Source organism: Octopus sinensis, linkage group LG1 (genome assembly GCF_006345805.1).
Source record: "Octopus sinensis linkage group LG1, ASM634580v1, whole genome shotgun sequence".
Taxonomy (NCBI): domain Eukaryota; kingdom Metazoa; phylum Mollusca; class Cephalopoda; order Octopoda; family Octopodidae; genus Octopus; species Octopus sinensis.
This window is the reverse complement of record NC_042997.1, coordinates 136,539,907-136,565,721: the sequence shown is the minus strand read 5'-3', so window position 1 is coordinate 136,565,721 and position 25,815 is coordinate 136,539,907.

Genomic DNA, 25,815 nt, shown 5'->3' with positions numbered 1-25,815 from the left:
TCATAACGAGTGTGCATGTATACATTAATTCATGCATTTACATATACATACAAGCAGTCACAAGCAATCATACATGCATATCGGTTGACATGAAATAAACTCTTTATGTCTATCTGATTATGTCCAACAAAGACATTTATATTTACGGCTATATTTCTCTATCCCACAGCAAAATAACAGCAGCAGACTCATTATCATTAAATAAGAGATATATACGTTGTATATATTAAACAGTTGCCCACCGATGTAATATAAAACGAGACGAACATGTTTGTGCAATAGAAGATTTAACGCTGCTAAAATATGTAAAATGTTCACGCGCAGACGCTTACAGAAATCTCAAAACACACACACACACACACACACACACACACACACACACACACATTCTAAGTTGAGACAGAGGTTTTTTCGGTTTTTCACTGATGATTTTTGGCAACTTGTATCTCCATGTTATATCATTAATTTGATATAACTTTTCCAATCGTTTCTGAATTATTTTTTATTTTCATATATAGCAGATAAACATTAATCGTATGGTCATTATTTTACTGCTTTGATAAGGAGTGGTAAAAAAATTGCAGTTTTACGCTACCTGTAGAAAAAAAATGACTGAGTACAAGAGCAGCAGTAACACAAGTTAACGACTTGAAAACCCAAGAACTGTCAACGTAGGTGTGGTTTAAAACAGGGTCGAAACGTTTCGAGGAGGGCGACACCAGCCTTAAAAATAAACCAAGGTCAGGGAGACCTGCTGTGGAAAATAAGGCCTTGTTTGAAATAGTTGAACAAATGCCAAGCACAATCACTCGTACATTGATGGCAAAACTTGATTCTTTACAAAACTACCGTCAATCGGCACCATCATAAGCTCGACCTTGTGAACAGACGTTGTCGAGAAAGTCCTCTTGAAGTGACCAATGACATTGACCAATTAGGTGTGAACATTTGCAAACAACCACTGGAAAATCCTCAAAATGCCTGTTTTGGGCGTCGAATTGTAACTGGAGATGGAAAAATGAATCTATTTTCTTAATCTTAAGAGAAATCAGTGGTTTCATCCCGACTAGGTTTCAGAACCTCTTGCCAAACAAGGTCGGTTAGAACAGAAGGTTATGTTTTGTGTTTGGTGGCATATCGAAGGCGTGTTGTACTTTGATCTTGTCTCAGATGGTCAAGCTATGAATGCTAACCTTTATGCTCAATAACTGCAGCGAATACATGATGCGTTGAAAGCTCTCTATCTGGTAATGTGATTTGAGGGACTGGAAGTGCTATCTTACCCTGCTTACAGTTCAAGCGTTTTCCGGGCCATATCTCATTTCCTGCATGGATACAGAGGTTAAGCAACGTGGATGAGGTTGAAAACAGGTGCAAGGAGTATGTTTCCTCTAAACCAGCCAAATATTATAAGCGTAGGATTGAGTTTCTGACACCACAATGGCAACAAATTATAAAATATGAAGGGGTATACTTTGATGAATAAACGCTCTTCGTATGTGATTTTTTCTAACTAATCAAATCTTGAAATACGAAAAACTTTTGACCCAGTCTAGTATGTCTTCTATATTTCATTTTTACTTGTTTCAGTCATTAAACTTCGGTTATGCTGGGACTCCGCATGAAAGAATTTTTAGAGGAATGAATCGATCTCAGTACTTTTTTAAGGCCTGATACTTATACTATCAGTTCTTTTGCCGATCTGTTAAGTTAAAAGGACGTAAGCTCACCGATTGTCAAGGGATGGTGGGGGACGAACACAGACAGAAAGGCACACACAGACACGCACACACACACGCACACACACACACACACACACGCACGCACACACACACACACACACACACACACACACACACACACGCATGACAGGTTTTTTTCAGTTTCCTTCCACCAAAGCCACTCACAAGGCTTTGGTTAGCGCGAAGTTATAGTAGAAGACACTTGCCCAAGGTGTTACGCAGTGAGACTGAACACAGGACCATGTGGTTGGGAAGCATGTTTCTTACAACACAGCTACGCTTGTGCCTATACATGGATATAAATATATATTAATATATTCTTTTATTCTTTTATTTGTTTCAGTCATTTGACTACAGTCATGCTGGAGTACCGCCTTAAAGTGCTTTAGTCGAAGAAATCGACCCAAGACTACATTCTTTGTAAGCCGAAGTTAAACAATCTGGCTTCGATTAATGGTTGAGGATAACGTTCCCAGAAAAGGAATGAACATAACTACTTTTGAACTTTTTCGTCACTGAAACTAAAAAAAGGGTCTTTGTGAGCACTTAAAAGAAGGAAACAATTACTATGTGTATAACGGATATACTGGATATGAAGAGCGGTGGATGGTAGAAAAGTGTGGTGAGTTCAAATCACGTTAGAATTATCCTTACTCGTCATCATTCCAGGATGAATCTAATATATTACGTATTCTTAAACAAATTGTGGACTTATGCTTTTGTTTGAAATTGTTATATTGCAGGATATAAAAATGTATTTGAAATTATTGAAATGACATTCTGATAATATAATAAACATATTGAATGACTAGCGCGTAGAGTTGAAAGAAAACTAAGTATAACAATTATCCGTTCCAGCAACAATGCTGCCGTGATGTCTACATTGAACAATCTTCGTATGCTCGAGATTTTATTGTCAAGGAGCCCTTCAAAAGTATTTTGTGCTTTTAGTAAATATACGTATTGAATAACAGGACAATTAGATACGCTTGGAGATTGTTATAAATCAAATATACAACGACGAACCATTAAATCGGCAATATAAACTAGGGATATCCAAGTAGCAGAGTGAAATCTTGAGTGTTAGACTTCAATACACAAAACTTGCTAGACGTCAAGTATATTTTTAAGATTAATCTTCGATCTATTCTCCAGAAATAATTTCTTATACAGAACAATGGTGTAAGATAGTTATGAACCACATACTTATGCACACAAACATTTGCATGTATAATAATTTATATATTACACACACATGCACATACATACGCTCCCATTCTTTCCCTTTCTGTCTCTCTCTCTCTTTATATATATATATATATGTATAGTAAATATAGACACTTTACTTAACGCATACGGCACCTAAATAAAATACACACATTAACATAAGTATCTGGATAACAGACTTGAATGCTCATACAAATGCATACTTATATCCACATGCATACAAACACATTTAACTAACATAATAACAGTTACACTCTCACACACATACGCACCCGCACGTGTATGCGTGTATGCGTGTGCACAAACGAACAAAACATTCCACTTAACATCTACAATGTTAATTACAGCAAAATAACTCGTCTCTCGGAAACTGTCGTGTTTTAAGCAGTCTACTCAAGCAACCATAATATTCCAATCCGTGTTTTTGTGATTTACATTCAATATCATTTCCTTTGCTGCTAACAAACATTCTTATCCATTCCAGAGTGTTTGTTTTGTTGCGCAGCTAAATCAATTTGGACCTTTTCCCCGCTAGATTCTATTTTATTTTATCGACCCTAATAAAAATTCTTTGCTATGAAAAAGTTTGAATTCTTTAACTGGTATGTTCCATTGAATCGTTCCTATAATGTCCTTAGGACTTAATTTTTTTCTTCAGCTCCTTGGTAGACGAATCGATAAAGTTATCAGAGTGCCGGCTGAGGGGTGTGTGTCAGTGTTCTGAGTCCCTCCCGTCACAGTCGGGAATGGACATAAGTTATAGTTCGTGTATGCACAGAGAGAGAGAGAGAGAGAGAGAGGAGAGAGAGAGAGAGAGAAAGAGAAAGAGAAAGAGAGAGAGCTTTATGAATAACGTGTATTTTTGTTGTTAAAAGTGCAGAGATCCCTACTTATATTCATATGAACCTTGTGTAGGTTTGTAAGATATATTGAAATCCTGTACAACTATTTCATCACTCGCTTTCTGAACTTATTGCCTTCGGTGACTTCAAAGAGCACAACTCGTTCTACGCAAACAGTACTGGTGCAGAAGTCGAGTCAGTTGTCATTCTATACTCTTAGCAAACTTTATTGCTGTCACTCGTATCTTTGACACTTCAGACATTTGATATATTTTCTTTTCCAAACATAACCTTCATTAAACTATCATTGTCTCTACACTTATAGGAACGACGGGTCACTCCATTATCGAGGGTGTCCGCCACACATTCATATGCCATACAAGACACCCACCCGCCTTGCTTTATGGCACTTCCAGTCAGTTACTTATTGAGGTGCACTCCCACGTTTTACGCTATTTATGTTTGACAGAAAATGTTTTCCACTACCGAAATGAGTGAGACAGCTGTGCAAGTGAGCAAAACTACCCTCTTAGGTAATTCCTTACGCAAACACAACCCGTAACACCTTGAACTTATAACTTCAAGTCCTCTAAATCCTAAAATGGTTCTCACATTGTTGCGTTGTTTAACGAGGGTAAAAAACACATCTTGCAATGGTTGAAAAGCTCATCTACCTCCATGAACTCGGTGGTATTGAGAAAACAAAAGATGTCTTCGTGCATTGCAATACTGCAAGCTCTGTTGCCTCCCTAACTGCAGTTAGTCTCTTCAATTATCCTAAAACAGTGTACTTCAGATTCTATTATCGCAAAAATCTTCAACATTTCTCTTTCTAGTGATATTACAGGTTTGCACTTAATCAAGTAGATTTATGTTCTAGAGCGTTCTAACACTTACCTGAAAGGCAAAGTCAACCTCAGTGTTTGAAGGGTGCCTCATAAACGCAGCTCGATATATAAAGTTTACTTAAGTATTTCGAAACAGTAGTTTGTAAGAAATAACTCCATGGACAGTTAAAAAGGCTACTCGATCGCTGATGATATCCCAGCACAAGAGATGCAATTAAACGCTCTTAGACCTTTTGTCCAACGCTCTGCCGTTTCTAAAATCGAAATGGAAACAAAGGCACGCAGTGGTACACACAAGATCTGTGGAGACCATTTGAAGGACACACATGACAGAGCTTAAATATGGAGCAGTAATACTGTTGTCGGGTGACTTCCGTCAGACCCAGCCTGTGACCTCAAAAGAAACAAATGCTAATGAAATCCGTGCTTATCTTAAATCGTTGTCACTGTGGATCAACGTTAAAAATCTTTGAATCATCTACAACACAAGGGTGTAACTCTTTGGAGTTCAGCTTCTTGGTTAGTTTGCGGAAAAATTAGTAACAAGTTGAAAGATATCCCTTCCTACCGTAACGACACCATGGATTTAGCTCCGATAAGCACAATGATTAAGACAGTAGACGAATTAATATTGAATGTGTTCACAACCGGCAACATCTTTATCCAACACACAAATGCGCGTGCGGAGGACAATACGTGCAATTAAAAGTATTACGATCAACTACAACCGAGGCATTCATTTGTAGGAATTAGACATTACTCCACTGCGATCATCATTAAAGATATTAAAAGATTTAAACAGAGGAGAAGCAGTTGCGCTCATGAGCTTTTTCAGACATGGGTGAGAGAAAGGGAGGTACCTAAGATTTTGGTGATGCCATAAAACAGAGCAACATACTAAGACTCCCACCAAAAATAGAAAAGTTCTCTCTGACAGGCTTTCACAGTTTCCATTTACCAAATTTTACTCATAAAGTTTGAGACTATGGTAGAATGCATTTGCAATGGTGCTGTGCTGTGGGATTGAATCTAAAATCATGAAGTTGCAAAGTGAAAGTCTTAATTCCTCGTCCATACCGTCGGTACCACACATGAGTATTTTGACTGCTCGTAGCGCTAGATTGACGTCGTCTACGTACTTGTACTATTCTCGATGGGGCGGTAGTGTATCAATGCAATAAAACAAAACAAAAACAAAATAGTAACCCGATTGAAAGAGAGATAAATTTGATGACTACAAAAGTATGTCAGAACCCAAGAGTTAGCAGTCTAATACCATATCTAATAGAGCCTTTTCATCTCTCGACAATATCTGAGTGAATACAAAACATTTCATTGGGATGTTTGCGATAATGGACTGATAGTAGAATCTTTCGATGTTTCGTGTGTCAGTTGTAGATGATATTTCACAGATGTATTTATATACTTTTTCATAAAATTTGAATTTGTTCGGTGTAAATTGTTCTCAAGAAGGAGCCGATTGCCGCGTTACACACATTCAAACAATATTTTTCAGTTGTAGTGGCCTCAAGCACGATGTTCTTACACATGAGTAACTGCATTGTGTATCTGTCTGCTACAACGTAAAAACAACAACAAAACTGGTTGTACTGTGTCCCTCAGGAGCTTAACAGGAAACTTATTTAAGATTCAGTTATATCTGTAAACTTCTCAAATACTCTCACAAAAAAGCACCAAATCGTTTACAAAAGCACATTCTTCAAAATAAAGATAGGTGTCTACCACAATTACATGGTCTCTCTTGGATAGATCCATACTATGTAATAATGGTTAAAACATTACAATTTATGTCTGACTGAAAAATATCATAGTCCAGCCCACATCAATAATGACAGAAATACAGAACTAATGTTAGCTTGCAGACACAATAAGAGATTTTTATTTTCTCAACAGACAAAACAGTAGTGACATCAAACATCACGTGTCACTGCTATTATGTATACTTGCATGAAACCATAGTACGAAAGTAGATACAGGTCACTCTATCTATCTATCTATCTATCTATCTATCTATCTATCTATCTATCTATCTATCTATCTATCTATCTATCTATCTATCTATCTATCTATCTATCTATCTATCTATCTATCTATCTATCTATCTATCTATCTATCTATCTATCTATCGATACTACCCCCGTTTTTTAAACTATCTATTTTAAATTGATTTTGAACGTTGTCTTAACATAACAATCTTTGATGTTCAATAAAAAAGGGAAACGAAACTTGCTGATGTTATTATGCCTGAGGTAACAACAAATAATTAGAACTGTTGCAGTCTAAGATATAAATTATAATTAAAGGAAACGATACACTCACCATTAGTTCTAGACTTCATTAGAAGACAGCATATATTTCCTCAGAAGATAGTGATTTATTTCTTTGTGTAGTACATTAAACAAGTTTTGTATCAGAGCTGAATCTACTTCACTGCATTGGTACGAAATCTGAAATGTTTAGCGGATTGAACCGTCACCCAATGAATATGCAGAACACATTTTATTGATATGGAAAGGGATAGAATGCAAATTCCACCAGAACAAGATTTAAACTAAGATGCCAAAGGAAAAGAAAACTAAAAGAAAAGTATTTAATTCGACGTTCTAGGAATCCTCTCTGTTTTTCATACAACACTCCATCACAGGAAATAAGATATTATAGAAAACGAAAATGGTACTACTCAAAATAAGATACATTAGAGTTAGTAAAAAATCTTATTGAAATGATGGATTATTTATATTTTTTCCCTAGAGATTGGTTCAATTACTTGTGTGAAGTTGGTAAAAGAATAACGCTGTACTCATAAATGAAGTAGTCCAGAAAGCATAATGGAAGTTCTTTGCTTTGTTTTTTTGGGAGATGCTTATGACGATATATGCTTGGCAATGGCACAATAAATAGATTCTGATTTTAGTAAAAATGTGTCTCAAATTCAGAGGGAAATATAGACTGATCCGTCTTTGGTTAATCTAAATGAATAGCTATTTAGAGGAACAAAACAAATGTTAGCCAGTAAACTATAGTGCAAGTAAAAGATAAAAAGTGATGCATCTATCTATCTATCTATCTATCTATCTATCTATCTATCTATCTATCTATCTATCTATCTATCTATCTATCTATCTATCTATCTATCTATCTATCTATCTATCTACCTACCCACACATCTATCTATCTATCTATCTATCTATCTATCTATCTATCTATCTATCTATCTATCTATCTATCTATCTATCTATCATCTATCTATCTATCTGTCTGTCTGTCTGTCTGTCTGTCTGTCTGTCTGTCTGTCTATCTATCTACCTATCGATCTATCTAGCTATCTCCCCTTTCTGTGTGTGTCTCTCTTTCTATACACACGTATATATAAACGCTCGCGCGCACACACACACACACACACACACACACACACACACACACACACAGTCTGTATATCTGTATACATGCATGAAAGATTGATAATGAGGAAGAGAGACTGAGCAGCAGAGAGAATGAGAGAACAAAAAAAGAATGAAATGCTGGTAAATAACTAGATGTATGTGCTTTGTTGTGCTCTAAGATATGATAGTGTTGCTTCTGATATATTCCATAAAGTAGGCAACTAATGAAGAGACTTAGAATATTTCAAATGTAGGACAATATATTACAGATTCTGTTCATTTGCACGTTTGTCGCTGTCGACATCAAACAGCTATAAGGAAAATTATGCATTTGTACTGTAGAAGATTTCAACTAAAAGCATGTGGTGCAAACGATGATATGCTCGTAGAAAGGTTGCTGTTGTTACTGAATCAAGAAAAACCAAAGGAGAAAACGAAAAAGTTTTTTCTAAACATTCATTTATTCGCCTACATAAATTCTTGTAAAGCTACGTTTCCGCAGAAGCCAAACTGTAGCGCACATATATCAAGAAGATGGAGTTTCCAAGACTGATACTGAATTAATATTGTATAAGAACACACTTAAGATGTAAAGTTACTGCATATTAAATAGTACCTCAATAATTCTAGTATTCCTATGTATGGTTTATAAGAGTGTATGTGTTTGAAAATGTGCGTGTGTTCGTGTGTGTGTGTGTGTGTGATGGGGGTTCAGCCAATACATTAGTTCGGATATAGAGAGCCAAGGAAGGTTCCATGAATGTCTGTCGGTCATCTCACATAAAAGAAGAACAGATAAAAAAGCTCAAGTTCTTTTTGAATTTTGAGAGGACCAAGGCCAGTGTCTCCATCCAGAATTTTCACAAAAGCTTTCTTGCTCTGTAAAATTTCCCTAAGAGACCCTGTTCCAACGTAACAGGCATCGGTTGCAACGGAGCTGGCTTATGGAAGTAGAGAGAGAGAGAGAGAAGATTCTTCTGCCTAGTTTTATTCTGAATGGTGCTGTATACTTCTCTCTGTCCCAGTCCGTTAATACGCTAAGTTTATAGAACAGAAAAGGTTCAAACAGACATTTCAAATCAAATATTTTTATTGATGATAAGTAGGTTTTGGCGCAATAAACCAAAATTGTAAGTCCTAACAAACGAAATATTATTAAATCTGATGACCGTTCAAGATATTTTCAGGTATAGAGAAATTTTTATTTTCAGATTCTTTGTTGCCGTCAGTTATTTTATTGCTGGGCTCACGTGGTGTAGACTGGGTAGTCTCGGAGTGTCCAGATGAAGTGGAAAATGTAGGTCCAGTTTTCCCCAAGATTGTCTTGTAATGCTATTGGATGATGAGAGTGATTCTATAGACTACAGCCTTTGTGAATAAAGATCCTCTCAATGGGAACTTAGTAGGATCTCTGAAGTTACAGAGTGGAGTGTAGGGTGGAGACCGTGTTGACGCGTATTTGTTTCTGTTGTAGCATGCGATTTTGTAAGCGATATTAGCTAGGCATGAACACCTAACCGTAACGTTACGTGAAATAAACTTCTCCAACATCCTAAACCGGGCCCCTCCTCACTCAACTGGACCTCGTAATTGCCAACTCTGCCTCCGTGAGAAATTACATTCACTCCATCAGCCTGCAGTATTCGTCAATAAGAAAATATGGTTTATCTTACTGTTGCTACCAGAAATACGCCTTCTCAATGAATTTCAAGCTTTTGGCCGCTGATATTCCACCCTAGACCCTAGATGTGTGGGCCCTAGATAGCTCACACAATGTCAGAGTATTCAATACATACTTTCTTTCTTTTTACCCTTTTCAAGCCTAGCCAGGCTCATGGGCCCGGTTTCTCGTTTTTTGTGGCGTATGTGTTCCCTCCAGCTGGACGGGACGCCAGTCCATCGCAGCGTTACTCAAGAAACAGGAAGAGAGAGTGAGAGAAAGTTGTGGCGAAAGAGTACAACAGGGGTCGCTCCCCACGCCGGAACCTCGTGGAGCTTTTAGGTGTTTTCGCTCAATAAACACAGACAACGCCCGGTCTAGGATTCGAAACCGCGATCCTCCGATTGCGAGTCCGCTGCCCTAACCACTGGGCCATTGCGCCTCAACTCCAATACATATTGCCCATAGAAATTGCAACCCACTCATGCCTGTCACACGAACTAATTTATAACCTGACACTATCAAATCGGTTACCTCCAGTTCATAACTACTGTCACTAAGTTCCGTACCCTACGCAATAATGACTAATTAACTGAGTGACGCCAACGTCTTATCTACCATACCACGAGCTGCCCCCACTGTGAAAATTGGTGTCACTGCATATAGCATACAGATTGCAAACAAAGTATTGCAATCATCAAGTCTGCACCACCATAAACTAACAATAAAATATCTAAAGTCACTATAACAAAAGAAAAAAAAAACCAATAAGAACAAAACAAAACAGCAATTATAACAACAACACACGTGATCAAAGCTGAATAATGGAAGTCTTAATACGTAGATGCTATTTTAAATTTCTTTTAAGTGCTCTTTACACTTTTCCTTATAGCTGATGAAATAGAAATGTCCTATACCCTCGAAACTTTCTTAATGTGTAGGTGAATCAGTTATAAAATATATATGGATCGATAGATATAAATATATATATATATATATATATATATATATATATATATTATATATATATATATATATATTATATATATATATATGGATAGGCGTAGGAGTGGCTGTGTGGTAATCAGCTTGCTTACGGGTTTAGTCCCACTGCGTGGCAAGTGTCTACTACTATAGATTCGGGCCAACCAAAGCCTTGTGAGTGGATTTGGTAGACGGAAACTGAAAGAAGCTCGTCGTATGTATGTATGTATGTATGTATGTATGTATGTATGTATGTATGTATGTATGTATGTATGTATGTATGCATGTATGTATGTATGTATGTATGCATGTATGTATGTATGTATGTATGTATATATATATGTATGTATGTATGTATGTATGTATGTATGTATGTATGTATGTATGTATGTATGTGTGTGTGTGTATGTTTGTGTGTCTGTGTTTGTCCCCCCAACGTCGCTTGACAACCGATCCTGGTGTGTTTACGTCCCCGTAACTTAGCGGTTCGGCAAAAAGAGAACAATAGAATAAATACTAGGCTTACAAAGACTAAGTCCTGGGGTCGATGTGCTCGACTAAAGGCGGTGCTCCAACATGGCTACAGTCAAATGACCGAAACAAGTAAAAGAGTAAAAAAAAAAAAAGAGAGATAGATAGAAAGAAAGAAAGATAGATAAATAGACAGATATAGTGTAACTTCGGTACTAGGCCATCGAATATAATTTATTTCAGACCTTTTCTAGTAGTAATTTAGTCGACTTTGGAAAACGAAAAGCAAAGTCAAACACAATGTGATGATACTGTACAACCAACTCAAAAGTTGGTATTTCCTATCCTATAATAGGACTAAGTCCACGAGAACTGAGACCACAGATATGCTCGTTAGTGACTATGTATTGATTTTGATGTTAGATACACAATCGGGAGATGGAAATTGTGCTTGATAAAATAATAGATACAATAACATGAACATTTTGAACTGATACCAGTAAATCTAAACATTCATAAAAAAAATCAAAATCTTTTTCAGATTTTGTGTTCTGGCAAAATGCCTTTTAGTTATACTTACCTAATGACAGTAGAAAGAATGTTTCTTGTACAATTATTAACTTATTTTGACTAGGCACGAAGTCAACATTTTTCTCGGTAAGGATATAGTCAATTTCATTACTATATATTTCTGGTATCTATCCAATCGTTCTTGCGTAAAATGCAAAATAAAGTTGACTTAAAGGCAAGAAATTTTAAATACAGAAGCAAGTGAAGATGAAATAGAATATTGCAATTTATTTAAAATGGTGTCGGTATACAGCCGAAATCGTAGCATATCACTGGTACTCAACTTATTGATAATCGAATGCGATGAGAATCATGCCAACCATGTGCGTCAAATATGATGCATTAATATTACGCAACACATTAAGGCGGCGAGCTGGCAGAAACGTTAGCACGCGGGCGAAATGCGTAGCCGTATTTCGTCTGCCGTTACGTTCTGCGTTCAAATTCCGCCGAGGTCGACTTTGCCTTTCATCGTTTCGGGGTCGATTAAATAAGTACCAGTTACGCACTGGGGTCGATATAATCGACTTAAACCGTTTGTCTGTCCTTGTTTGTCCTCTCTGTGTTTTTCCCCTTGTGGGTAGTAAAGAAATAGGTATTTCGTCTGCCGCTACGTTCTGAGTTCAAATTCTGCCGAGGTCGACTTTGCCTTTCAACCTTTCGGGGTCGATTAAATAAGTACCAGTTGAACACTGGGGTCGATGTAATCGACTTAATCCGTTTGTCTGTCCTTGTTTGTCCTCTCTGTGTTTTGCCCCTTGTGGGTAGTAAAGAAATAGGTATTTCGTCTGCCGTTACGTTCTGAGTTCAAATTCCGCCGAGGTCGACTTTGCCTTTCATCCTTTCGGGATTGATAAATTAAATACCAGTTACGCACTGGGGTCGATGTAATCGACTTAATCCGTTTGTCTGTCCTTGTTTGTCCCCTCTATGTTTAGCCCCTTGTGGGTAGTAAAGAAATAAGAATCGTTAGCACACCAAGCATAATGCTTAGCAGCATTTCGCCCGTCTTTACGTTATAAGTTCAAATTCCGCCGATGTCGACTTTGTTTCTCATCCATTCAGGGTCGATGAAATAAGTACTAGTTGACCACTGGAGTCAATGTGATCGACTTAACTTATCCCTCGAAATAATGGCCTTGTGTCAAAATTTGAAACCAATATTATGCAACACAATGTGAAGCATCTAAATTTATTCCATGGAGCACCGACTAAAAGGCGGTGCTCCAGCATGGCCGCAGTCAAGTGACTGAAACAATTAAAAGAGTAAAAGAGTATATAAGAGCATGTATTTAGCCTTGTTTTGAAATTACATCTTTTAATTCTAATGGTTCAGTAAGACGAACAAATAGCTTTCTTTACAAGTGAAGACATTCCTGGACTGGCGAGGTGGATGTAATTTCTATTGACTTTGAACATCTTCGGCCTCAGAGCATATTTCATTTATCTTGTTAATTTCAGATTTTCGGAAACAATCATGGAAACAATTTAAAAACTAACACAGACTGGTAAAAAATGTACACCTGATTAAAAATTTCAAATTGACTAAATACAGCAAATGATCACTATTGTTTTCAACGCGTGGTTAAGGAAAATGTTGGTTTCAAGTTTTTGGCGCAAGGTCAGCAGGTTTTGGAGAAGGGCTGAATCGATTAAATCGACACCAGTGTTCAACTGCTACTTATTTTATCGACACCGAAAGGATAAAAGGAAAAATCGACTCCGGTAGAATTTGAACTTCGAACGTAAAGGCGGCCGAAATGACGCTAAGCATTTTGCCCGGCGTATTAACGATCCACTAAGTTAAAGAAAATATTACCAACAGAATATTAACTATACGCTCTCTCTCTCTCTCTCTCTCTTCTCTCTCTCTCTCTCTCTATATATATATATATATATATATATATATATATATACATATGTATGTGTGTGTGTTTGTGTGCGCGCGTGTATTCACAGGGGCTTCCCGCAATATAAAATGTATTACTAATCTTCATGATGGTATTGAGTACTCCTTTTCCGACTGCACACACACACACACACACACACACACACACACACACACACACACACACACATTTATATATGTATGTATGTATGTGTGTGCGTATGTGTGTATGTGTGTATGCATGTGTGTGTGCGTACGTTGTGTATGTGTGTATATGTATATAATTCTCATTTTTCCTGATCAATTGAGCCATTTATACCAATTTGTCTGTGTAGGATTGTTGACTAAGCTTCTGGTGCAGAACACTGGATGCATTTTTGATCTTTTAATGGACAGCTGATGAAAGCCAACGTTAAAAGGCCGGACATCAAGTGTACGGTTAAGCGATGTTACCAGTTTTTTTTTTGCAAGTTTAATTTTTTTCGATACAGTAAAGAGATAATTTTTATCTTCTCAAGGTTTCTGAGTTCATTCGATAGCCAGCATTAAGTATAGAATTAATGAAATCTCACATAAAGGAATGTTGGAACCAATCTTAAAAGAAAAAAAAATGTTTTCTAAGCTTTTATGAGCTGCATTACAAAGTTTTAATATAATTCGCAAGTCAAGGTGGCAAGCTGGCAGAACCGCTAGCACGCCGGACAGAATGCTTTAAGGCGGCGAACTGGCCGAATCGTTAGCACGTTGGACAAAAGGCTGAGTGGAATTTTGCACGTCTTTACGTTCTGAGTTCAAATACCGCCGGGATTGACTTTGCCGTTAATCTTTTCGGGTTTCGGGGTCAATAAAATAAGTACCAGTTGAATACTGAGGTCAATATAATCAACTTAACTCCGCTCCAGAAATTGCTGGACTTGTGCCAAAATTTGAAATCAATATTTATTTAGAAGTCTTAGAAATACACGAACTAAAAAAAATGAGTTCCAGATTTTGACAACAATTTTAGTAACTTTAGTTATTGCCCAATGAAAAGTATGAAATAATATATTTAGAATGAAAGCTTTGTTCATTTCATGGGCAATGACTATGGACAATAAGCAATTAAAAATTATTACTTTCCAGTTGTTAGTTTAAGCTAGTACTTTCATTTATTCTAGTACTTTCAAATGATAATAGAAAAGATCTTTAAAAATACATTATAATTATAATCTGTTTTCTTATCATCACATACAGCAGTTCCATCCATGAAGTTCTTGGCAGCATTTATACAGTTCTGTTTAGGGAATTTCATTTTCATTACAAGATGCTTGAATTTCCAACGTTGGTTCATTTTTGAAATTGCCTTCTTTGCAATTGGTGGGTTCTAAAATGTCACCTGAAGCTGGTGGACGACTGTAATAGTCAAGATAAAGATCTCAGGGACCGTCAACTTACTCCAACATTAGTTCCATTCAATTTGAAGAAAGTTGCGAAATACTCCTGTTTGATAATTAGCGCGTATTATGTAGTTAAAAAGAGAGTCTTTATTTAATGAAAACGATCCTTCTACTCGTGTATCAAGTCGGATCACGTCATATAGAGCAACATTCATTCATAATTATTTTTCTTTACCATAATATAACATACAAACTGCTCCAAACTAGAAACTATGAATCTTACATATATGTCTAGATGTAGACATATATGTAAGATTCATATTTCATCATTAATCTGAAGAGTTTGAGCATTTCTTCCTCACCTCCTCCAAAAAATTCATTTGTAGTGTCATAGTCCTTTTACATGTTGTAATGGCATTTATCTGCTGTTTCTGTGCCTTAAATTCTTTGTACTTTCTTCTCGCATCGTTTCCTATTTAGGTTGCTTATGATGCATTGTTTCAGTGTCATTTGCTTTGCAAATATCTCCCATGTAATCCGTTAGAGAAACAGGAATAGAATAAAGCAGGTATTAATATTTCAACGCAAGCTTCCATACTTTTTATGCATTCTCTAGCGAAATAATAATATTTAATAATATTTAATAATATTTATCCATATTATTAGATATTATTATAATATTCAATAATATTTATCACGTGAAGGGGTTAGTTTTCTCACTCTTGTCAAAAATGGTCTGTTACTTAAAGCTGATGAAATTATTTTCAAACTGTGTTGTAAAATGTTTTTCAGCTGTGCGTTTTCTATTAATGCTATAATCTCTGTCGAATTAGGAAAGACAGATACCGATCTTACAGAGTCGTGTGATGGTGGGGCTGGCGGTGCCAGTTTGCTTACATTCTTGTCAGTCTCTATAGCAATTTTAAACCGGTTTTGAATGTTGTTGGAAAGGTGAAAGTATCACAAGACTCAGAATATCTATTGCTATCTGGGACACACATTTTCCGGGCGAAGAATGATACCTGTTGCTGCAGCTACTTTGTTGGTACATGGTTTAAGTTGGGATGAGAATCGTCCCAGTATATTTTTAACCGCTTCATCTAGCTGATCGTAGACTTCTTCGTAGCATCGGACAACATCCCGGTTTAATTACAAATACCAAGCGAAATGAGAAGGGTATTTACATTTTCTAAAATAAATCACAGATGCATTAGCGGTGATGATGTTTGTATTCGTGTATGTATGCATGTATGTATGCATGTGTGTATGCATGTTCATCTGTATGTCTGTATGCTTGTATGACTGTATGTGTGTCTGTATGTATTATGTCTGTATGCATGTATGCATGTACGTATGTATATAAGCATGCATATATTCATGAACGTCTGTACGCTTGTCTGTATGTCTATATGCCTGTATGTGTGTCTGTATGTTTTATTCATGTACGTATGTAAGCCTGCATGCATGCATACATGTATGTATGTATGTATGTATGTATGTATGTATGTATGTATGTATGTAGGTATGTATGTATGTATGCATGCATGCATGTATGTATGCATGCCTGCATGTATGCATGTATGTACGTATGTATGTATGTATGTATGTATGTATGTATGTATGTATGTATGTATGTATATGTATGTATGTATGTATGTATGTATGTATGCATGCATGCATGCATGTATGTATGTATGCATGCCTGCATGTATGCATGTATGTACGTATGTATGTATGTATGTATGTATGTATGTATGTATGTATGTATGTATGTATGTATGTATGTATGTATGTATGTATGTATGCATGTATGTATGTATAAGTGCCTCTTCAAAAACTTTTGAATCGTCAAAGAAAGTAGTTTGAACATTTATGTGTTAAAATATTCAATATATTCAATTTATTAAACTTATTTCTTTATAAAATTGCGGATATTATCAAAAGAATAGTGAGAATTAAGCATATTCTTACAAGAAGGAATGTTGGAAGTATACAAATATTACAGGCGCAGTTAGTATTATTTGCTTGCTAAATCAGGAAATTATGTAACAAATTTCAAATAAAAAAGTCGGTATTTCGTTGGTAAATAGGATCGCTGTATTTTACGATTGGTTAACAAAATAATGATTGTAAAAAATCAAGTTGGCAGATTGAAATAAATTAAATGGAAAGCGCTCAAAAGTGTCTTTATTAGATCAATATGAATGAATAAGGGAAAAATAGAGACATACACAAGAACAAGAAGCAGATAGGAGAGAGAAGAAGCAATCATAATAAGAGACATTAAAGGAGGAAGAGGAAAGAAAACTTAGAAACATTAAAAGAAATAATATTAACTTGTAAAATGTAACTATTGGGTTTGTAAATAAGGAAATTTTGTGACAGGTGTCAAATACAGATTTTAAGATTGGTGGTTAGACATGATCGTTATTGTTTACGGCCGTTTAAGACCATAAAAGTAAACTAGGAAGTAAACACTCCCCTCACTAACAAGCAACAAATAACTGAATCAATGGGTGGATAGATATGAGAAAGAACGAGATTTAACGTTGCTGAAATTTGACTTTGTAAATATGTATGTAAATGTTTAAGATTGGAGTAAGAGATGGAAAGAAGAAGACAAAGAAAGAGAGACAGAGGGGAAGAAAGAGGAGAGAGAGAAATTGTAAAAAATAGCGAACACACGTAAGCATCAACCTTAGTGTCTGTATTCGAAACCTATTTAGTGGCGAAATAAACCTGACGCACATACGAGCGCGAACATACACTCGCACGCATATGTACCACGTTTCAAAAGCAAATGGATACATAAACATACATATGTACATACATACACTCAGACATGACATATATACATACATAATAAGTAGTAAAGGATATGGAGCTCTGGACGTTTAGACGATGAGTATTCAGTAATTCAATCAGCTGAGCTGCCTGCTCATTGAAATAACTTACACAATGGTCATAAACTGCATTTAGAACAAGCTAAAACACGCAGTTCCACTTCATCATCTGTGATTTCTCCTTCATAACCAAGGCACTATCATAGCATTGAGTGTTACATAACTGGACGTCGACATCAAAAGTGTGCACCACTGGAAGAGAGTCAACATCAAGTCCAGAAGCAGCTTGGTATTCACGAAATTTTTCACAGATATTGGAAAAAAAAAACGCATTAGAACAAGTGAGAACTATTCAATTTAGGAAATGACTTTGTTTTATTTACAATTAATGCGAACGAAGCCAAGGGCGAGACTCCGTTAGACAAGGTTGAAAATACGGTATTTTCTTTTGTTATAAACATATCTGTCCACTCAACCCAACGAGGGTGGAGGTCTGTATCAGATAATGTTTGCACTAAGAGTATGGACATTTATTTATACAATATGAGGGTCGGCTGGAAAATTCATAGGCTGACAAAGATACTCCCGTGGAATGTGACCAAATGAGGTTTATTTTTCAACATAGTCCCTCTTGCGGCCCACATACTTCTATCATCGGTGTTGCACTGCTTTCATCCCATTGATGAAGAATCTTTTATCCTACTGGTCAAAGAAGGCATCAATAGCAGATATGACATCTTCATCACTGCAATACTGGTTTCCATCCAAGCGTTGTTTGGAGAACAAATAATAGTCAGATGGGGACAAATCAGGAGAATAGAGACGATGATCAACCAGTTCAAAGCTACAGTCAAGCACAGCAGTCATTGAAACCAAGGACTTTTGCACTGGAACATTGTCCTGACGCAACAAGACGTCATATCGTCAGTTTTTCTGGGCTTTTGGTCTTCATAGACTTTCGTTAGTGCCCCAGCAAGGTGGCAAAGTACTCTTTATCGATAGTGTGACCATTTTGAAGCTAGTCAATACACACAATGTCTTTTGCATCCCTCAAAACTGACACCATCACCTTCCCTGTAGATGAAACTATCTTGACCTTCTTTGCAGCAGGTGATGAAGGGTGTTTCCACTGCGTGGATTGTTTCTTTGTCTCTGGCTCAAAGTGATGAAGCCAACACTCAGCCAGCATTAGGAAACGTTCAAAGTAAAAACAGCTGACTCTGCCTTAAACAATGTAAGATTTTCCCGTGATGTGACCAACCTGATGCGCTTTTGATCAGGTATCAGAAGATGTGGCACCCACCGAGAAGAATGCTAAGTTCATTGTGCAAAATATTCCTAACTCTCTCATGGGATATGCTGATAGCATTGGCTATTTAATTTATAGTCAATCGCCTGTCATCCATTACGATGTGATGAACACGATCAATGATTTCTTCAGTGGTGGCAGTTGCAGGACGTCCAGCCCTTGGTCATCTTCAAGACTCTCCCTTTCACTCATAAATTCAGCTGTCCGCTTTTGCACCGATGATAAAACTGTAGCGTCATCTCCCTAATGTATCAAGCATGTCAGCATGGATGTCATTGGGAGATAAATCCTTTTTCTGCAGGTACTTTTTACTTTCGAAAACATCTTTGAATAGTCAAATGTCAGTTTACCTGGGCAAAACTGTGCAGTTATTAATAAGAAAAGTTGAAATTAATGCATGCAAGATTTCACATTTCTAGCATCCCTCCTTCATAGGAATCCCATGAACTTTTTCATCCTACACTTGTAATATAACATATATTGGTTTCAAATTTTGGCACAAGACCAGCAATTTCGTGGAGAGGGAGAAAGTCGATTACATCGAGTCCAGTGGTCAATAGGTACTTATTTGGCAGAATTTGAACTCAGAACAGAAACATGGACGAAATGCCTTTAAGAATTTTGCTCGGAGTGCTAACAACTCAGCCAGCTCACCGCTGTATGTAATAATATATATATTCATATGTATTTTGCTACATTTACATTATGACACATACACATGTATACAGGTATGTATTGATATTTATAAATATATATATTTGTACATGTCTCTCTCTATCTATCGTACATATGTAAATACGGACATATGTATATGAATACATGACTTATGTGCTGTACATGTGTATTGATCTATATGTTCATGCATGCATACATACATACATGTCACAAACACTGCTTTTAAATACTTGAATTGTTTCACCGATGAAAGTTGTTCAGTAGCACCGGCTCCGTATCATTGGGTTTTTAAAGGAACAACATTATTATATTATCTTTCTGTTGAAAGAGTATTTGTACAGTTGATTCTGATTATATAGACATAAACTTAAGTAGTAAAATTGAATATCGAATAATAGTATTTATCTTGCCGTCATTCACAATGGGCTATGTTCAGGTTATATTAAAAAGAAAGTTTACCATTTTGGACAAAACTTTTGAGAGCCCAGGTATTGTCCTGACTTCTCCCTGTTTGGCGCTGTCATTGCCTGCAAGCATAACATTATCTTTGAAAAACGGAGATAGAAGGAACAAGGACAATGGTCAAGAAACAACTAAAATATGCCTGCCTTAAATTTGAAACATGTCGGAAGAGTATTTAAAAACAGGTCTACACTTTAGAGACACAACTCTCAAATATAATCTTGACCAAGAATTGTGTGTATTCTCTCTCATGCAGCTGTGGTAGGAAATAGAAAGGTGAAACGTTTTGCTCCCTAAATGTAAGACCAGAAGAATATCATCAGGCCGTAATTTGTGGGGAGATAATACCGCCCCCAGCTAAAGTTGATCATTTGTGGAGGAAAATGGGAATCAGTAGCTCTTGTAGAATAAAGTCAAGATAATAAAAAAGGAACAACACTGGAAGATAAGATGACTGATGGACTTTGATATCCTGTTCTGTATGTAGAGCATAGACATGAGCACCATATGGGAGCTTCTAATCAAAGGAAAAATAACATTAATCCTAGGAAAACAAAATGTTAAGTTTAAAATTCCTGATTTCCACTGCCTATTTCCCCTACGAGATAAAGACTTACTGTATATAAATATATACTAAGTGCCAGATGTTAAGTTTTGAAGTTTACTTGGTAAGAAAGAGTTATATCCTGAAGTTAATTAATCTGTATATATTATGATCAAGCGGCCTCACAGGTAGGAGAATAATCATATGAGAATATGTCTGCAATAGACAGGTGTTAAATGTTAGATGTTAAGTTTTGAATCTTACTTGTTAGAAGAGATTTAGATATCTGAGTTTGTGACTCTTCATATATTCTGGTTTAAGTAGAAAAAGCAAACGGCCTCACAAGTACGAGAAGAACCATATGAGAATATTGAAACCGTCCTTGCAATTGATACTGCTGGGCGGAAGTTGCTAGTTGTATTATTATGCCTCCAGCTCCGTTTGGCTGCAGTCAGCCAAAGCACAACTGAACTAAGCCACAGCAATAAAATAGATCTTTCCTGTTTCGCTACACTTTCCGCCTGCAGACTACTTGCTTGTCGATACAAACAAGAAAATGGAAGGAGAAAAAATGAAAAGCAAAGGAAGAAAGAATACAAAGCAAAATATTCCAAACAATGGCAAAAGAAAAATACATTGTTTACACGAGAAGTCAACAAATATTCAGACACTGGAAAAAGAAAGCAACATGAATGCATTAAGAAAAAACAAGCATGCAAAAAAAAAAAGACAATAACAGGCACTAAGGGCCAGTTCACATGCAAATAGTTTCACAAAGCCTCTCGGGCCAATGGACAAGACGACCGCTGCGAGTTGTTGCAACGTATCTTGATGAAGGTAGGGGAGATGTTTGTGAGCAGTGTGTGTAGGGGGTGTATATATGTGTGGAGCGGTGTGTGTGGGGATGTATGTGGATCCGGGTTATTAGAATCTTTGTAGGCCCTCTTGATTCTATCCACAGAGATAGTGACTCTGAAACCATTAAAGTCTATATTAAAATGTTTGTCGGAGCGTGCGAGCACGCGATAAGGTCCAAAGTCAGGTGGAGTGAGAGGACTTCTCACTGCGTCATTTCTAACGAAAACATGCATCCACGTGGCAATGTTCCTCGCGATTGAAGGTTTAACGACTTGGTGCTGAATGTTCATGAGTGGCAGGACTTGAAAGTACGAACGCAGGCGGTTCACATAGAGTACAAGATCCTGAGTAGAAAGATCAACTGGGGTGAGCATCTTCCCCGGAAAAAAAACAACGGAGCACCATACAGCAGCTCGGCTGAGGAGTGTCCAAGATCCTCCTTGAACGTATTCCGAATGCCGAGGAGTACTATGGGGAGGTACTCGCTCCAGCGTTGAGTATCAGGGTAGGCACGAAACGCGGCTTTCAACTGGCGATGGAAGCGATCCACCATTCCATTAGATGCAGGATGATAACTGGTAGTACGGATCCGTTGCGCACCGATGATCTTAGTAAGTTCCACAAAAAGGTGAGATTCAAACTGTCTTCCATGGTCTGTTGTAATATTGGTAGGGACACCATAATGCGATATTCATCCTGATACCAGGGCTCTCGCTACAGATTCAATAGAGATATTAATTGAAGGAATGGCTTCAGGCCAGCGGGTGAACCGCTCAATGTAGGTCAGGATGTGCGTAAATCCTTGGTTGATTGGCAAGGTTCCAACCAGGTCGACATGGATATGGCGGAAACGTGCATCAGGTGTACTGAAGATGCCAAGTTGTGCATGGATGTGCTGATGCACAACTTCTGGCATTGGAAGCAACATCGGGTCCATTCAGTAATGTCGCGTCTCATATTTGGCCAGAAGAATATAGCTGTTATGAGCTTTACTGAGGCCGAGACTCCAGGGAGCGAAAGCTTCGAATACAATTCGTCAATGGGTCCCTGGGACGCAGGGACGAGGCAAATCTGTTGACACGTTACACAATATCTGCATGTCAGCCGTTGGTAGAGGCCGGTACTTGAATTTGCATGTCGCAAACTCAGAAGAAGTGTCAAGTTAGTCCAGAGGAGGTTGGTCCGAGGACAAAACAGTCAGGTCAATCTCCAGAGTGGATGACAAAGAATTCACCGGCAGGCGGGACAGTGCATCTGCTGCAGTGTTCCTAGCTCCGGAGATGTGCTGGCTATCACTGATAAATTGAGATACAAAGTCCAGGTGCCTAGTCTCCTTCGCTAAACACTTCTCAGGCTTGGACCGCAAGGCAAAAGTAAGGGGCTTCTGATCTGTATAGATGGTAAAGTTCTTCCCTTCGAGCATGTGCTGGAAATACTTCACGGACAGGTAGATTCCAAACAATTCGCGACCAAAGGTGCTGTAACGCGTCTGAGCAAGTTTCAGCTGTCGAGAGAAAAATGCGAGAGGTTGCAGGTGTTGTTGGCGAAGCTACTGCAGTACGGCACCGATGACTATGTCCGATGCATCAACTACAAACGAAAGCTTTGTACCGGAGACAGAGTGTGCGAGTAGAGATGCTTTAGCGAGTTCACGTTTCTCAGCATCAAAAGCTTCCATCTGGGCCGGAGTCAATGCAACAGTTTCATTCTTACGACGATTGTTTAAGAGCTCGGTAAGTGGAGATAGGCGTCCAGTATAATGAGGGCTGAAGCGGTGATTAAAAATTCAGCAAGCCCAGGAAATGGCACAACTGGTGAAGGGAAATAGCAGGTGGAAGGTTCTCAAAAGCCGCATTTTCTCTGGAAGATGTCTAATGCCTTCTTTGTCAATGATGTAGCCAAGAAACACAAGAGAGGATGTGTCTAAAAAACACATTTAGCAGAGTTAATCCGTACTTGAAATTTGTTAAGGCACTGGAAGAGTAGCTTTAAATGTTGAGCATGTGCTTCAGCAGAAGAACTGGCAATCAAGAGGTCATCAATATATGCATTAACGAAATCCAGTCCACGAATGACTTCGTCTATGAACCGCTGAATGGTGCTGGTCGCATTTCGGAGGTCAAATGGCATAGTCTAGAGTTCCAAAGAGCCGAATGGGATTGTTATTGCTGTCTTCGGAATGTGAGCAAGTGCACTTACTTGGAAATTCAAGTTGGTGAGCTCCGAGAAAGAGTCCAAAATTGATTGATAAGGGTTTCCAGCCACTCCGATAAAGAATACTGGGCTAGCCGACGGAGTACTCGACTTTCTTCTAAAAATAGCTAGGTCTATAGTGCTGTCTAGAAGTTGCCGCTTACGAACATCAACCAGAGGAGAGTAATGATTGAAGAAATCTGCACCGAGGATTGGGTAAGGCAGGTCGGCGGTGATAAAAATCCATTTAAAATCATATCGCAGGACCAAATCCAAGGAAAGGGAGATTTTACTGTACCTCTGTATAGGCGTGTGGTTCACAGCTCGCAGAAAGAGGAGGTTTATTTTTTTTATAAATTTAACTGTCCAAATACTGCAGGCAGCACTAGAATCAATAAGAAAAAGTTTGTGCGACAGTAAGTCCTCGACGAAAAACGCACGATTAAGTGGGTACGAACTGGGAGCAGCTGTTATGCTCAGTGTCCCAAAGTGACGATTCCCTGACTCAAACAAGCGCACAGTTGTGTACATTTTTGGGCAGCAGTGTGTCGACACAGAGGCGGGAGAGAAAGAATGTCGTCTAGGAGAGAATGAACGACTGTAAGAACTTCGGCGTGATAAAGAATTTCGTGCAGCACGTAAAAGCGTGTCCTCTCTAGTTAAATCTAGAATGACCTATGGAGTTGTCGCTTGCATCGAATCAGGATCCGATGAGGCAGCTGCTATTGGAGATGGAGAAGGAGAAACAGCAGCAGGTAGTTGGGCAGGTATTGCAGCAATTCTGTCGCCAGTGTGCTCTAATATCTTGTCGGCTGAGGAAGCCAACCAGTCCACAGAACTGACCGCCACCATAGAGGATGGCTTGTACGTTTGATGGCAAACGGGAAAAGAAAAGCTGTTTAAGAATTGTATTGTCTGCAGATGCTCCCTCAGTAAGTTCACGCATTCTGCGAAGGAATTGGGTTGGCGTCCTGTCGCCCAAGTGTTATTCGTTAACTAGTGTTCGAAATAATTTCTCCGCTCATAGAGACATCTGACGGAGGACTTCATGCTTTATAAATAAATATGAAGTATCTTGAGGTGTATCCGTGATTAGATCTTTCAAATGAACCGCCAAGGATGAAGGAATGGCGCTCAACAAAAGTGTAGCTGCTGCTGCTCCGATTTAATGTTGTTCGCAGCAAAATATGACTACATTTGCGCGAACCAAACTCTTACATCACCACTGAACAAATCCAAGACAAAGCAGGATCGAATTTTACACCAATGGCGGCGAGCGGGAATAATTAAACCGAAGCGAGGCGAGACATGCTCGTTGGGCACCGGTGCGGATGCGTAAGGCACAACGAAGTTACGCGCGAAGGTCGGCAGCCATATTGAAAACGAAATGTATCTATGTGGTTTAGAAGAAAATAAATGAAGCCATTATATGAAGAATGCCCCTAGAAGTTCCTCTTTGAAGCAACAACAATAGACAGCTTCGACATGTTAGCCGTACACAATTTTAGTTTGCCTTTTCTCAGCACTCTTCTACAAAAATATTTTTCTTTCTTTTTTTGGAGGGGAAATATGTGAGTCACTAATGTAAGTTGGACGGAAGGTCTTCTATATGTAAAGTGTCCGAGTTGTACCATAATGTGTTTAGTTAGCATTTATTAAAGAAAGAATCACAGAAAGAATCCATTTTCAGTGATATTTTAGAGACGTAAATAAAGAATATTCAGAATATTATAAGACAAAAACATTGAAATTTATTCAGTAGTGTAATGAATGCTAACAAGTGGTAACAAGTATTAATCTTGCAAATGAATGGGAATCAAATATATGTGTATGCGAGACAGGAAAAATCGCACGACTTTATATATTGATGGTTTATGTGAAGCAGAGTGGAAGCTAATATTAATGAAGTAAGTTGTGTG